The sequence below is a fragment of the Salmo salar genome, chromosome ssa16 (genome assembly GCF_905237065.1).
Source record: "Salmo salar chromosome ssa16, Ssal_v3.1, whole genome shotgun sequence".
Taxonomy (NCBI): Eukaryota; Metazoa; Chordata; class Actinopteri; order Salmoniformes; family Salmonidae; genus Salmo; species Salmo salar.
The window spans coordinates 36,883,331-36,898,296 of record NC_059457.1 but is presented as its reverse complement, the minus strand read 5'-3'; the positions used below and the strand labels follow the sequence as shown (position 1 = coordinate 36,898,296).

The following is a 14,966-nucleotide window of genomic DNA, read 5'->3' as shown; positions in this document are numbered from 1 at the left end:
GCACTCTCTGAGAGAAGGTCAATAGACTTTCTGCAGAACATGTCTGCATACTAAGCAGTAAGAGCAGCAAACCACTGTCAATCCCATCGCTGGGGGGTGAGATTAGCTGTTCATAGTGTTTACTTTTACACAGACTTATAGGGCTAATGGAATTTATTGATTTCACATGTCTCTCTTAATCAGTGGTAAAAAAAAATGAGATGGTGGAGTATCTGACAAGCCCTGATCTATGTTTGGCATTAGAGGGAGGAGTGAGTGTGTGAAACGCTCTCTGTCTTCTTAATGTACACTGACCAAAAATATAAACGCAACATGGAACAAAGATTTTACTGAGTTACATTTCATGTAAGGAAATCAGTCAATTGAAATAAATAAATTAAGCCCTAATCTATAGATTTCACATGCCTGGGAATACAGATACGCATCTGTTGGTCACAGATACCTTTAAAAAAACAAAAACAATTTGCATCATGCAGTGCATCTCTTTCGCATAGAGTTGATCAGGCTGTTGATTGTGGCCTGTGGAATGTTGTCCAATTCCTCTTCAATGGCTGTGCGAAGTTGCTGGATATTGGTGGGAACTGTGACATGCTGTCGTACACCTTGTTCCAGAGCATCCCAAACATGCTCAATGGGTGACATGTCTGGTGAGTACGCAGACCATGAAGGAACTCTGACATTTTCCGCTTCCAGGAATTGTGTATATATTTTTATTCAGCTTAAATTATTATCTCACCGGCATGCATTGCTTCTCCACACAATTGTGTATGTTCATGACATTTCTGGGAAGCTGCCAAACCAGGTTATTAGCCTGACTGTATGTACAGTATAGCCCACAGTATGGTGGTCATCAACAGTGTGGCTCACAGTATACGTCAGATCCTTGTACTTGTACATTTACAGTAGGGCAATTGAGAGATACTGCCTGAAAAATCGTGTAAACGTTCTTTATGAGCCATAATGTTGAACAAAATGTAAACTTTCACGAATTGTTGCCTGTGAGGCTTGTCTTTCAGTTGCTCTAAATTTTGGATAAAATATCCACAGGAAAGTATTTCTTAACAAACCTTTTAGGGAGCTGGTAGGTGTGGTTTGATTAGGCACCGGTTTTCTCTCATCTATAGCTATTGAACAAAGCATGCCATGAACAACGGGTCAGCAGGTAGCCGAGTGGTTAGAGCGTTGGACTTGTAACTGAAAGGTTGCAAGCTCAAATCCCTGAGCTGACAAAGTAAAAAATATGTCGCTCTGAAGGAGGCAGTTTACCCACTGTTCCTAGGCTGTTATTGAAAAAAAGAAATGTGTTCTTAACTGACTTGCCCAGTTACATTACTGTAAAAAATCAGCAGAGAATGAGAACAACACATATTTTTTTGTGTGAATTTTTAATTTTTTGGTATATTTAAATCCTAATAAAACATTTCAAAAAGGTGTTGTTTGTTCTCCATCCTCCTCTGATATACCTACCAGCTCTCTAAAAAGTCAGGTGAACAATACTTAACTGTGGATATTTTGTAAAAAATGTAGAGCAGCTGAAGGACAAACCGCACAGACAACCGGTATGTGCGGTTTGTAATTTTTTTCAACATTCTGGCTTGTAAGGAACATTTACATGATTTTGCAGGCGGTATATACAGTTGAAGTCAGAAGTTTACATACACCTATGCCAAATACATTTAAACTCAGTTTTTCACAATTCCTGACATTTAATCCTAATAGATATTCCCTGTTTTAGCTCAGTTAGGATCACCACTTTATTTTTAGAATGTGAAATGTCAGAATAATAGTAGAGAGAATGATTTATTTCAGATTTTATTTCTTTCATCACATTACCAGTGGGTCAGAAGATTACATACACTCAGTTAGTATTTGGTAGCACTACTTTTAAATTGTTTAACTTGGGTCAAACGTTTTGGGTAGCCTTCCACAAGCTTCCCACAATAAGTTGGGTGCATTTTGGCCCATTCCTCTTGACAGAGCTGGTGGAACTGAGTCAGGATTGTAGGCCTCCTTGCTCCCACACGCTTTTTCAGTTCTGCCCACCAACTTTCTATAGGATTGAGGTCAGGGGTTTGTGATGGCCACTCCAATACCTTGACTTTGTTGTCCTTAAGCCATTTTGCCACAACTTTGGAAATATGCTTGGGGTCATTGTCCATTTGGAAGATCCATTTGCGACCAAGCTTTAACTTCCTGACTGATGTCTTGAGATGTTGCTTCAATATATTCACATACATTTCCATCCTCATGATGCCATCTATTTTGTGAAGAGAACCAGCCCCTCCTGCAGCAAAGCACCCCCACAATATGATGCTGCCACCCCATTGCTGGATGGATGGTGTTCTTCGACTTGCAAGCGTTTCCCCCTTTCCTCCAAACATAACGATGGTCATTATGGCCAAACAGTTCTATTTTTGTTTCGTCAAACCAGAGGACATTTCTCCAAAAAGTACGAACTTTGTCCCCATGTGCAGTTGCAAACTGTAGTCTGGCTTTTTAATGGCGGTTTTGGAGCAGTGGCTTCTTCCTTGCTGAGTGGCCTTTCAGGTTATGTCAATATATGACTCGTTTTACTGTGGATATAGATACTTTTGTACCTGTTTCCTCCAGCATCTTCACAAGGTCCTTTGCTGTTGTTCTGGGATTGGTTTGCAGTTTTTGCACCAAAGTACATTCATCTCTAGGAGACAGAACACATCTCCTTCCTGAGCGGTATGACAGCTGCGTGGTCCCATGGTGTTTAAACTTGAGTACTATTGTGTGTACAGATGAATGTTGTACCTTCAGGCGTTTGGAAATTGCTCCCATGGATGAACCAGACCTGTGGAGGTCTACAATTTCTTCTCTGAGGTCTTGGCTGATTTCTTTAGATTTCCCCATGATGTCAAGCAAAGAGGCACTGTGTTTGAAGGTAGGCCTTAAAATACATCCACAGGTACACCTCCAATTGACTCAAATGATGTCAATTAGCATATCAGAAGCTTCTAAAACCATGACATCATTTTCTGGAATTTTCCAAGCATTTTAAAGGCACAGTCAGCTTAGTGTATGTAAACTTCTGACCCACTGGAATTGTGATACAGTGAATTATAAGTGAAATAATTTGTCTGTAAACAATTGTTGGAAAAATTACTTGTGTCATGCACAAAGTAGATGTCCTAACCGACTTGCCAAAACTATAATTTGTTAACAAGACATTTGTGGAGTGGTTGAAAAACGAATTTTAATGACTCCAACCTAAGTGTATGTAAACTTCCGACTTCAACTGTACCAATGAATTGTGTATTACTGTCACAGGTGTCGTAAGGAGAGGACCAAAACGCAGCGGGAATATGTACACTCATCTTCTTTATAGTGGACAAAGAAGGAAAAACCCAAAACAAACACGTATACAAAACTGTAACGGTTGTCTTCTGTAGAAATGGACCAAGGCGCAGCAGGTACGTGAATACTCATCTTTAATTAAAATAAAGGAGTAAAGCATCCACTTAACAATTCAAACAAAGTAACAACAGCTACAGTTCTGCAGGCTAGAAACGCAGTGCAAAAAACAACCACCCACAACCCCAAAGAAAAACACACACACCTATATAGGACTTCCAATCAAAGGCAACTATACACACCTGCCTTCAATTGGAAGTCCCAATCATCCACCCAACATTAAACCAATACAAACATGCCACGTCCTGACCCCAAAACTAAAACACTAGCTCCATCTACTGGTCAGGACGTGACAGTACCCCCCCCTCAAGGTGCAGACCCCGGAATGCACCTACCAAAAAAAAAAAAACAACACAAAACCCATAAACAATAACCCTAAAACAATAAGGGAGGGAAGGGAGGGTGGCTGCCGTCACCGACGGCACTGTGCTACACCCTCCCTCCCCAACCCACCTATCCTGGAGGTGGCTCAGGTGCAGGGCGTGGACCTTGCTCCACCGTCGGCGTAGCCCACTTCGGTGGCGCTGCTAACTGCGCCGGGCAGATGGGCCACTTGGGCTGACCCTGGCAGACGGACCACTCGTGCTGGGGCGGAGGACAGGAGGACCCCTCGGGCTGGACCGGGGGACAGGAGGGCCCCTCGGGCTGGGCCGGGGGACAGGAGGGCCACTCGGGCTGGGCCGGAAGGCATGCGGGCCACTCGGGCTGGGCCGGAAGGCATGCGGGCCACTCGGGCTGGGCCGGAGGGCAGGAGGACCACTCGGGCTGGACCGGAGGGCAGGAGGACCACTCGGGCTGGACCGGAGGGCAGGAGGACCACTCGGGCTGGACCGGAGGGCAGGAGGACCACTCGGGCTGATCCTGACAGGCCGGGCACCCTGGCAGATCAGGGCAGGCGGACCACTCGGGCTGGGCCGGAAGGCATGCGGGCCACTCGGGCTGGGCCGGAAGGCATGCGGGCCACTCGGGCTGGGCCGGAGGGCAGGAGGACCACTCGGGCTGGACCGGAGGGCAGGAGGACCACTCGGGCTGGACCGGAGGGCAGGAGGACCACTCGGGCTGGACCGGAGGGCAGGAGGACCACTCGGGCTGATCCTGACAGGCCGGGCACCCTGGCAGATCAGGGCAGGCGGGCACGTCTGGCAGAACCGGGCAGTCTGGCCACCCTGGCAGTTCAGGGCAGTCTGGCCACCCTGGCAGTTCAGGGCAGTCTGGCCACCCTGGCAGTTCAGGGCAGTCTGGCCACCCTGGCAGTTCAGGGCAGTCTGGCCACCCTGGCAGTTCAGGGCAGTCTGGCCACTCTGGCAGTTCAGGGCAGTCTGGCCACTCTGGCAGTTCAGGGCAGTCTGGCCACTCTGGCAGTTCAGGGCAGTCTGGCCACTCCGGCAGTTCAGGGCAGTCTGGCCACTCCGGCAGTTCAGGGCAGTCTGGCCACTCCGGCAGTTCAGGGCAGTCTGGCCACTCCGGCAGTTCAGGGCAGTCTGACCTCTCTGGCGACTGTTGACTAGCGGGCAGCTCTGACGACTGTTGACTGGCGGGCAGCTCTGACGACTGTTGACTGGCGGGCAGCTCTGATGACTGTTGACTGGCGGGCAGCTCTGACGACTGTTGACTGGCGGGCAGCTCTGACGACTGTTGACTGGCGGGCAGCTCTGACGACTGTTGACTGGCGGGCAGCTCTGACGACTGTTGACTGGCGGGCAGCTCTGGTGATGGTTGACTGGCGGGCAGCACTGACGACTGTTGACTGGCGGGCAGCTCTGGTGACTGTTGACTGGCGAGGCTGGGTTGACACACTAGACTCCTGATGCGTGGGGCTGGTATAGGACGTGCCAGCCTGGAGACACGCACCTCCATGCTAGTGCGTCTGGCGGGAAACACCGGACCAAAAGGGCGCACTGGCGGTCATGAGTGCAGGGTTAGCATCACCCCTTCCGGCTCGATGCTCCCCTTGCCCTGGCACCTGCGGGGCGCTGGTACTGGGCGAACTGGGCTGTGCGTCCGTATAGGCGAGATGGTGCGCACCTCAGCGTAACATGGCGCCCTCCACCTCGTACGCACCTCCCTGTAGTCACGGGTAGCTGGCTTACGGCTCTTCCCTGGCCTGGCCAAACTACCCGTGTGCCCCCCCAAAAAAAAATCTTGGGGCTGCCTCTCGGGTTTCCTAGCCAACCGTGTTCCAGCGTAACGTTCCCGATGGTTCCTCTGTCCAGCTGCCTCCACTCTCCTGAGTGCCTCCACCTGTTCCCATGGGAGGCGATCCCTTCCGGCCAGGATCTCTTCCCAGGTGTAGGCTCCCTTGCCGTCCAGGACGTCCTCCCATGTCCATTGTTCCCTTTTTCTCTCCTGTGGCTTCCTCCTCTTCTGCTGCTTGGTCCTTTGGTGGGTGGTTCTGTAACGGTTGTCTTCTGTAGAAATGGACCAAGGCGCAGCAGGTACGTGAATACTCATCTTTAATTAAAATAAAGGAGTAAAGCATCCACTTAACAATTCAAACAAAGTAACAACAGCTACAGTTCTGCAGGCTAGAAACGCAGTGCAAAAAACAACCACCCACAACCCCAAAGAAAAACACACACACCTATATAGGACTTCCAATCAAAGGCAACTATACACACCTGCCTTCAATTGGAAGTCCCAATCATCCACCCAACATTAAACCAATACAAACATGCCACGTCCTGACCCCAAAACTAAAACACTAGCTCCATCTGCTGGTCAGGACGTGACAAAAACACACCGACGAATAACAGGCCGGTAAGGCACAAAGCTATACGCAGCACAATCTCCCACAAAATCCCATGACAAACACACCCCTAATTATAGGACCTTCAATCAGAGGCAACGATAGACAGCTGCCTCCAACTGAAGGCCCCAACACCAATTAACTAAACATAGAACTACAATAGACTAGTCAGAATATAGAAATACACTAACATAGAACATAGACTAACAAACCCCGAACCACATAAACCAAACACCCCTCTACCTAAATACATAGCCCAAACCACATGAAACAAACACCCCCTTCCACGTCCTGACCAAACTATAATAACAAATAACCCTTATTACTGGTCAGGACATGACAATTACAGTCTGATTAATCAGACTAGTTGACACCCAGAGTTCTACTGCTGGGATTGTTCATGTTCAAGCCTTATGAACCGAATCATTTCAGAAGAAATTTACTAGCTGTCAAAGGAAGTTCTCCTATGCCAATTATCTAAAATGGATTCACATGGTAACACTAAAGGAAAGGGTTGACATGAATGAATGTACCCAGATAATTGCATCGTGAGGGATAATACATATTTATTGCTAGCTGTAGCTCAACTCAAATCAAATTGTATTGGTCACAAGGTTAGCAGATGTTAATGTGAGTGTAGCGAAATGTTTGTGGTCCTAGTTCCGACAGTGCAATAATATCTAACAAGTAATCTAATAATTCCCCAATTGCTCCTACCTATCTTTCCGATTTGGTCCTGCCGTACATACCTACACGTACGCTACGGTCACAAGATGCAGGCGTCCTAATTGTCCCTAGAATTTCTAAGCAAACAGCTGGAGGCAGGGCTTTCTCCTATAGAGCTCAATTTTTATGGAATGGTCTGCCTATCCATATGAGAGACGCAGACTCAGTTTCAACCTTTAAGTCTTTACTGAAGACTCATCTCTTCAGTGGGTCCTATGATTGAGTGTAGTCTGGCCCAGGAGTGTGAAGGTGAACAGAAAGGCTCTGGAGCAACAAACCGCCCTTGCTGTCTCTGCCTGGCCGGTTTCCCCCTTCTCCACTGCGATCCTCTGCCTCTAACCCTATAACAGGGGCTGAGTCACTGGCTTACTGGTGTTCTTCCATGCCGTCCCTAGGAGGGGTGCGTCACTTGAGTGGGTTGAGTCACTGACGTGGTCTTCCTGTCTGGGTTGGCGCCCCCCCTTGGGTTGTGCCGTGGTGGAGATCTTTGTGGGCTATACTCGGCCTTGTCTCAGGATGGTAAGTTGGTGGTTGAAGCTATCCCTCTAGTGTTGTGGGGGCTGTGATTTGGCAAAGTGGGTGGGGTTATATCCTGCCTGTTTGGCCCTGTCCGGGGGTATCATCGGACGGGGCCACAGTGTCTCCTGACCACTCCTGTCTCAGCCTCCAGTATTTATGCTGCAGTAGTTTATGTGTCGGGGGGCTAGGGTCAGTCTGTTATATCTGGAGTAATTCTCCTGTCTTATCCGGTGTCCTGTGTGAATTTAAGTATGCTCTCTCTAATTCTCTCTTTCTCTCTTTCTTTCTCTCTCTCGAAGGACCTGAGCCCTAGGACCATGCCTCAGGACTACCTGGCATGATGACTCCTTGCTGTCCCCAGTCCACCTGGCCGTGCTGCTGCTCCAGTTTCAACTGTTCTGCCTGTGGCTATGGAACCCTGACCTGTTCACCGGACGTGCTACCTGTCCCAGACCTGCTGTTTTCAACTCTCTAGAGACAGCAGGAGCAGTAGAGATACTCTCAATGATCGGCTATGAAAAGCCAACTGACATTTACTCTTGAGGTGCTGACAACTACTGTGATTATTATTATTTGACCATGCTGGTCATTTATGAACATTTGAACATCTTGGCCATGTTCTGTTATAATCTCCACCCGGCACAGTCAGAAGAGGACTGGCCACCCCTCATAGCCTGGTTCCTCTCTAGGTTTCTTCCTAGGTTTTTGGCATTTCTAGGGAGTTCTTCCTAGCCACCGTGCTTCTACACCTGCATTACATGCTGTTTGGGGTTTTAGGCTGTGTTTCTGTACAGCACTTTGAGATATCAGCTGATGTAAGAAGGGCTATATAAATACATTTGATTTGATTTGAACTACCTAATACACACAAATCTAAAGAGGTGAATGAGAATATGTACATATACATTTATGGATGAGCGATGGCCGAGTGGCATAGGAAAGGTGCAATAGATGGTATAATGGTATACAGTATGTACAGTAGATGGTATACATTATATACATATGATATGAGTAATGTTAGATATGCAAACATTATGAAAATGGCATTATTTACAGAGGCATTGGTTAAAGTGACTAGTGATCCATTTATTAAAGTGGCCAGTGGTTGGGTCTCAATGTAGGCAGCAGCCTCTCTGAGTTAGTGATTGCTATTTAGCAGTCTGATGGCCTATAGATAGAAGCTGTTTTTCAGTCTCTCGGTCCCAGCTTTGATGCACCTGTACTGACCTTGCCCTCTGGATGGTAGAGGTGTGAACAGACAGTGACTCGTGTGGTGGTTGTCCTTGATGATCTTTTTGGTCTTTCTGTGACATCGGGTGCTGTAGGTGTCATGGAGGGCAGGTAGTTTGCCCCCGGTGATGCGTTGTGCAGATTGCACCACCCTCTGGAGAGCCTTGCGGTTGAGGGCGGTGCAGTTTCCATACCAGGCTGTGATACAGCCCGACAGGATGCTCTTGATTGTGCATCTGTAAAAGTTTGTCAGGGTTTTGGGTGACAAGACAAATTTCTTCAGCCTCCTGAGGTTGAAGAGGCACTGTTGCGCCTTCTTCACCACACTGTCTGTGTGGGTGGACCATTTCAGTTTGTCTGTGATGTGTACGCCGAGGAACTTAAAACTTTCGTCCTTCTCCACTGCTGTTGCTGTCCCTTCGATGTGGATAGGGGAGTGCTCCCTCTGCTGTTTCTTGAAGTCCACAATCATCTCCTTTATTTTGTTGACGTTGACCGAGAGGTTGTTTTCCTGACACCAAACACCGAGTGCCCGCACCTCCTCTCTGTAGGCTGTCTTGTCGTTTTTGGTAATCAAGCCCACTACTGTTGTGTCGTCTGCAAACTTGATGATTGACTTAGAGGCGTGCATAGCCACGCAGTCGTGGGTGAACAGGGAGTACAGGAGGGGGCTAAGCACGCACCCTTGTGGGGCCCCAGTGTTGAGGGTCAGCGAAGTGGAGATGTTGTTTCCTACCTTCACCACCTGGGGGCGGCCCATCAAAGTCCAGGACCCAGTTGCACAGGGCAGGTTGAGAGGGTACTATAGTGTTGAATGCTGAGCTGTAGTCAATGAACAGCATTCTTACATAGGTATTCCTCTTGTCCAGATGGGATAGGGCAGTGTGATGGCGATTGCATCGTCTGTGGACCTGTTGGAGCGGTAATCAAACTGAAGTGGGTCTAGGGTGGCCGGTAAGGTGGAGGTGATATGATCCTTGACTAGTCTCTCAAAGCACTTCATGATGACAGAAGTGAGTGCTACGGGGCGGAAGTCATTTAGTTCTGTTATCTTTGTCTTCTTGGGTACAGGAACAATGGTGGCCATCTTGAAGCTTGTGGGGACAGCAGACTGGGATAGGGAGAGATTGAATATGTCCGTAAACACACCAGCCACCAGGACGCGGCTAGGGATGCCGTCTGGGCCGGCAGCCTTGTGAGGGTTAACACGTTTAAATGTCTTACGTCGGCCACGGAGAAGGAGAGCCCACAGTCCTTGGTAGCCAGCTGGTCTGCGCATGCTCTGAGGACGCGGCTAGGGATTCCGTCTGGGCCAGCAATCTTGCGAGGGTTAACACGTTTAAATGTTTTACTCACATCGGCCATAGAGAAGTAGGGGGAGGCGCAGTCCTTGTTAGCGATCTGCGACAATGGCACTGTATTATCCTCAAAGCGGGCAAAGAGGGTGTTTAGGTTGTCTGGAAGTGTAACATCGGTGTCCGTGATGTGGCTGGTTTTCTTTTTGTAGTCCGTGATTTCCTGTAGACCCTGCCATATACGTCTGGCTGTATTCTCGGTGGGGATGTACTGTAGCATGTAGTCATTGTGCAAATGCAATGCCAAAGCATGCGTATTCTGTTAGAAAACATGAAAGGACACTGAAACAAGGCATTTTGTGTTCCCTTCTCTGAACAGTAAGAAAGGTTGTTGATATTTAGTTATTCAAAACAGTAGGCATTCGTTGCACTTTGAAATCCTGTGAAGTTTAGCAAGACTTACGTGTTGCTTGAGGGTTTTATGAACTGGGAAGAGAGGGGTGGATATGCTAAAATATACATAAGTGAAGATTCAGGATTGCTCAATTATGAAGCAGCTTATGAAAACACCTGTAACAACTCTGATGCTGCATTTCAATTAGAGAGCAACCTCCCTGTGAATGCTAACATGCTATTAGGGTCATACACAGACCATTTCATGTAACAGTTTGGAAGTACGCAGCCTGAAAGTAGTTAGGTAGAGTACTTTATTATATGGTAACACCTGTAGTCAGGAGTAAATTTGTGTGGGGGTTACAAGGGACGTTCTGGTGCAGAGTGCCACCATCTCAGGATGGAAAACAGCATATAGTGAGAATTGATTACATTCCTGTTTGCAATTAGTATGGAAAATCAACTAGTTTTATGAACAGTGCCATCCCAATCTAACATGCAGGACAAGCCCACATCATTGTACACATACCATCTTAAATGGTCATAATGAAAAAGGAACGTGATAATAGCAGTCTCTTGTAAAAACCTAAGGGCATTAAAGTATGTGTGTTGGAGGGAGGGTGATCTTGGATGATATTGGATATCAGCGATGATGAAGGGCAGCAGGTGGTCTGTCCAGACGGCTGAGAGGCAGGTGGGATCGTCTCCTGGCAGAAGACTCACCTTCCACCTGCCCAGAGGACTTGCTACGCTGCCTGGCGATGCCTGCCTGTGCCCTTCATTGGCTGCCTTTGGAACTCCTCCTAAAGCTTCTGGGCTGAGAGCCACACAGGCAGATTAGAGGTGAGGGTAAATGTGTCTGTAATGAGCTAAAAACAGAGTTGCAACAACCTTGTGGACATACTGTCACTCTGAGTGTCAGATTGAGAGATTGGTGAGTGGGTTGTATAAGGATGAGTGGACATCTAGATCGAATATTCCCATTTACACTACTTAAAAAGTGGCCGGGGACCATACTTCTGTTTTTAAACTATCCTTTCAGCTAAAAAAAAAAGGCTGTGAAATCTACAGTTTGCATTTATTTTCCCTGAGGGGCCAGGACTGAGCTGGAAATATCGCTGTTGTGGTCCGCTTCCACACCTGTCACTCCCAGCCTAATGGGTCATTCTAATAGCTTCTCGCTGTAGCAGAGCAAACGTTACAGGATAAGACCCTTGTATCCCGGGAAAGAGAGGATTGCAAGGCAAACAGTTATAAATAAAACTCTAAATAATTGATTTAGGCAGACAACATATTCAGCAGAGCGAGGTTTATTGTTACTGTTGCCTTCACTGGGCTAGCTTTAGGGTCTTTATATTGGTGCTCATGAAGGAGGGATTCTATATACAAGTGAAAATACAGAATGGGTCATTTGATGCAGCATACTGCAAGAGTAAGTGTTTTGAATCCTATAGCAAAATAAAAAATATTGACCGAACTGTGCTTCCAAAAAACCTTGCATTAAATAATGAATCTTAGCTTTCAAGAGAACATATTTCTTGCATTGTTGTTGCTACAGCCAGTGAAGTGGACACCTCCTTCGACTACTTCTACTACTTGGCTGGCTTAGCTGTGCCCATTACCTCTTCTATTAACGTTCTCATCAGACTAACCACATCAGAAAAAGGATGAAATTCCGGAATAAATCCCCACTGGTCTTAATCTAACTGTAATTACGATCATAAGATGATTTTGTCTACTTCAAAGCCCTCTGGAATGTCTGCATTAGAGGTGTGACAAATCAGGACAGCAGGCTGAGGCACTCATTTAAGCCCCCGTCCCTGTACTTATGGAACCAACCAGTAGTAAATGTGAATTAAAAAGTCATTTATTCAAACACTTTAACAGAGTGAATTTATGACAAACCTTTCTACCAGTATTAGGCACAAGGAATTCAGTTCACAAGGAGGCCTTATTACAGTCCTTGAAGGCACCCCCGACATGGAAAAGTAACTGTAGTTTAAAAGTGAGTCTTTATCATAAAAAAAAAAAATCCCCCCTTCTCCTACTCGAAAAAGGTTGTAGCTTCTGGGCGGCTATCATTCCACAAATAAACTCCAGAAATAAACCAAATTCACCCCCCAAAAATCCCAGTATCAAAGCTTATTCACATATTCACATATACATTCACATATTATCAAATGTATAGTGCCAAGTGCAAATGTTGTATAACTCAACCACAATGTACACACTGGGTACAGATTCAATTTCAACATCTAGTGTTGATTTTACATTTGGTTGAGTTGTCAACAAATGTGAATTCAACGTGAAATCAACAAGAAATGTCACCATGTCCATTGGATTTAGGTTAAAAGGTGGGTGAAAAAAAGACAATTCCCTTACGTTGATTACTTTTTGCTAATCCAATCACTTTTCCATGTTTTCAATGTAATCACATTTAATTTTGGGGTTGAAATGACATGGAAACAATCTTGATTAAACCAGTTTTTGACCAGTGAGTAATGGGTATTGTTTCATGCCTTCAAGAAATGCTTCAATGATAAGAGGTCTACAATAGCAAATTGTGCTGTGGTGTTGACAGGAGTCCCAGGCTGAATTGTTTCATAGATACGAAGTAAATACAGTACAACTGCTTATACTTTAACATTGTGTTTCTATTATATACAGTATCTCATTGTTTTAAAGAGTTGACTTGCAATGTAGTGTAGGGCTGCTTGTTGGATCTGAGTGTCTGCTGAGGCTCATTAACCGTGTGTGCTGAGAGCCTACAGCAAAGAGCCAACAAACAGCACCACATTTTATGATGGAAGGGATAGTGTTCCTGCTTACTGTAGTTTATTAATTGTCATTTACAAAAACCAATCACCCCTTAAGACTACATCGCCTGGGTTCAAAGCTGGAATGATCAAATAGGGGATCCCTCAAATAATAAGACATTTAAAATGGCCTCAGTTAGAAATACTGAGAAATAATACCCAAATCGGTTGTCTGTCTATAAAGGGTCTGTTTCTCTCCATGGTCATGAATAAGACTGTTAGGAAGCATAGTGTAGATGTCTCCTTGTGCTGTGAGGGAGAAGATCCAGCGAATGGCATCCCTTTTGGAGGACCTTGTGTTCTGCCATTGGACCACGCACCCCTCAGATAATCTGGAACAGTCTTTACCTCCGAGGGGGTGTTTGGTGGAACAGCTATAGCTGGTCGACCCTGGCAGAACCAAACCCTTCACTCGCTGGACACATCTCGTTGGTCTACAGCAGGGAAGCCCCAGCAAGCCTCTGCTAGTCACTATGGCCGGAAACATGTGACATCTGTGAACAGAGAGGCAGATGGATACACAGTGAAACCAAAGTCTCATGTCTCAGAAGCAAAACACTGAAACAGACAAAACAGCGCCAATGAAGAATACAGACTCAAGACATCAACACAAGTTATTGGTTTATTCGGATCCCAATTAGATTTTGCCGAAGCAGCAGCTATTCTTCCACATATACACTGATGGACAAGAATGGTCACACAAATGTAAAATACAACGATATACAAACAATACAACTAAAGAATGTGTAGACTGTTAGTGTGTGCATCATTTCAGTCCCTATTGTGCCATGAGATGTTTTATACATTTTTAATTGTAATTTTGCTTGAGTAATTGGAGATGGAAGGGAGTTCCATGCGATCATGGCTCTGTATAATAAATACTGTGTGTTGGCATGAATTCGTTTTGGACTTGGACTGTGAAGAGATTCCTGGTGGCATGTATTGTGGGGTCTACATGGGTGTCTGAGCTGTATGTTATTTGATTTTGTAATCTGGAATTTTCATCACAGTAATATTTATCATAAAAACTAGGAGAAGCAGTTAATCTCTTGTCAACCCTCGGGGCTCCCGAGTGGCACAGCGGTCTAAGGCACTGCATCTCAGTTTAGAGGTGTCATTAGTCCCTGGTTTGAATCCAGGCTGAATCACATCTGGCCGTGATAGGGAGTCACATAGGACGGTGCACAATTGGCCCAGGTTTGGCCAGGGCATGAATTAAAACCCCTGTAGGTTTAAGTCCTTAGATCCCAATATCTACTAAGCTAACGTATGGAATTGTTATAAGTTGGTCATAAACTGTATCATTTAGCCATTTGATTTAGAATTTTTTAGGACCTATGTAGGTATCAAAAACATTTTTTTTACATTGAATATAGCCTTTACGGCTAGAGCCCATAGAAACGCATTGAATAATTAATTCATAAATGGCAAAACACAGTAAAAAAAATGTATAATAAGGAACAAGGTTTTGAAGTGTCTGTCCTATATCCGAGAGATATAATAAAACTTTGGTCACGTTATTTTTGGCTCATTTTACCCCATATGCACTTTTCGCAATTTTTACAGCCAGGCCCTGGGTTACTTTCAGATGGCTCCCCTGAAGCTTGTGTGCATCGTAGAGCAGATCAACCGACATCTTCATGCTCATGAGAGTATCACTTGTTGATATTTGTAGCTCACACGGTTTGGGTTTTACATGATGTTACCATTTGAAGCTGTGGAGCTTCAATTGACTTTAGGGGGTTAAATGAAAGGCGTGCAGCTCTGTTTTAGTTCTGAATTGTGTAAGTGCGAGATTAT

The 14,966-nt window shown here is 45.8% G+C and overlaps 1 protein-coding gene across 2 annotated transcripts in view; it reads right to left on the bottom strand.

Annotated features, from left to right (window-relative positions):
• Window positions 1-11,647: 11,647 nt before the first annotated feature.
• LOC106573625 (kelch-like protein 25) overlaps window positions 11,648-14,966 on the bottom strand; it is a 56,168-nt gene continuing 52,849 nt past the window's right edge. For both annotated transcript variants that reach the window (XR_001321390.2, XM_014148849.2), the window contains one exon: window positions 11,648-13,660. The gene's annotated coding sequence lies outside the window, so the exon portion shown is untranslated. The remainder of the gene's footprint in view (window positions 13,661-14,966) is intronic.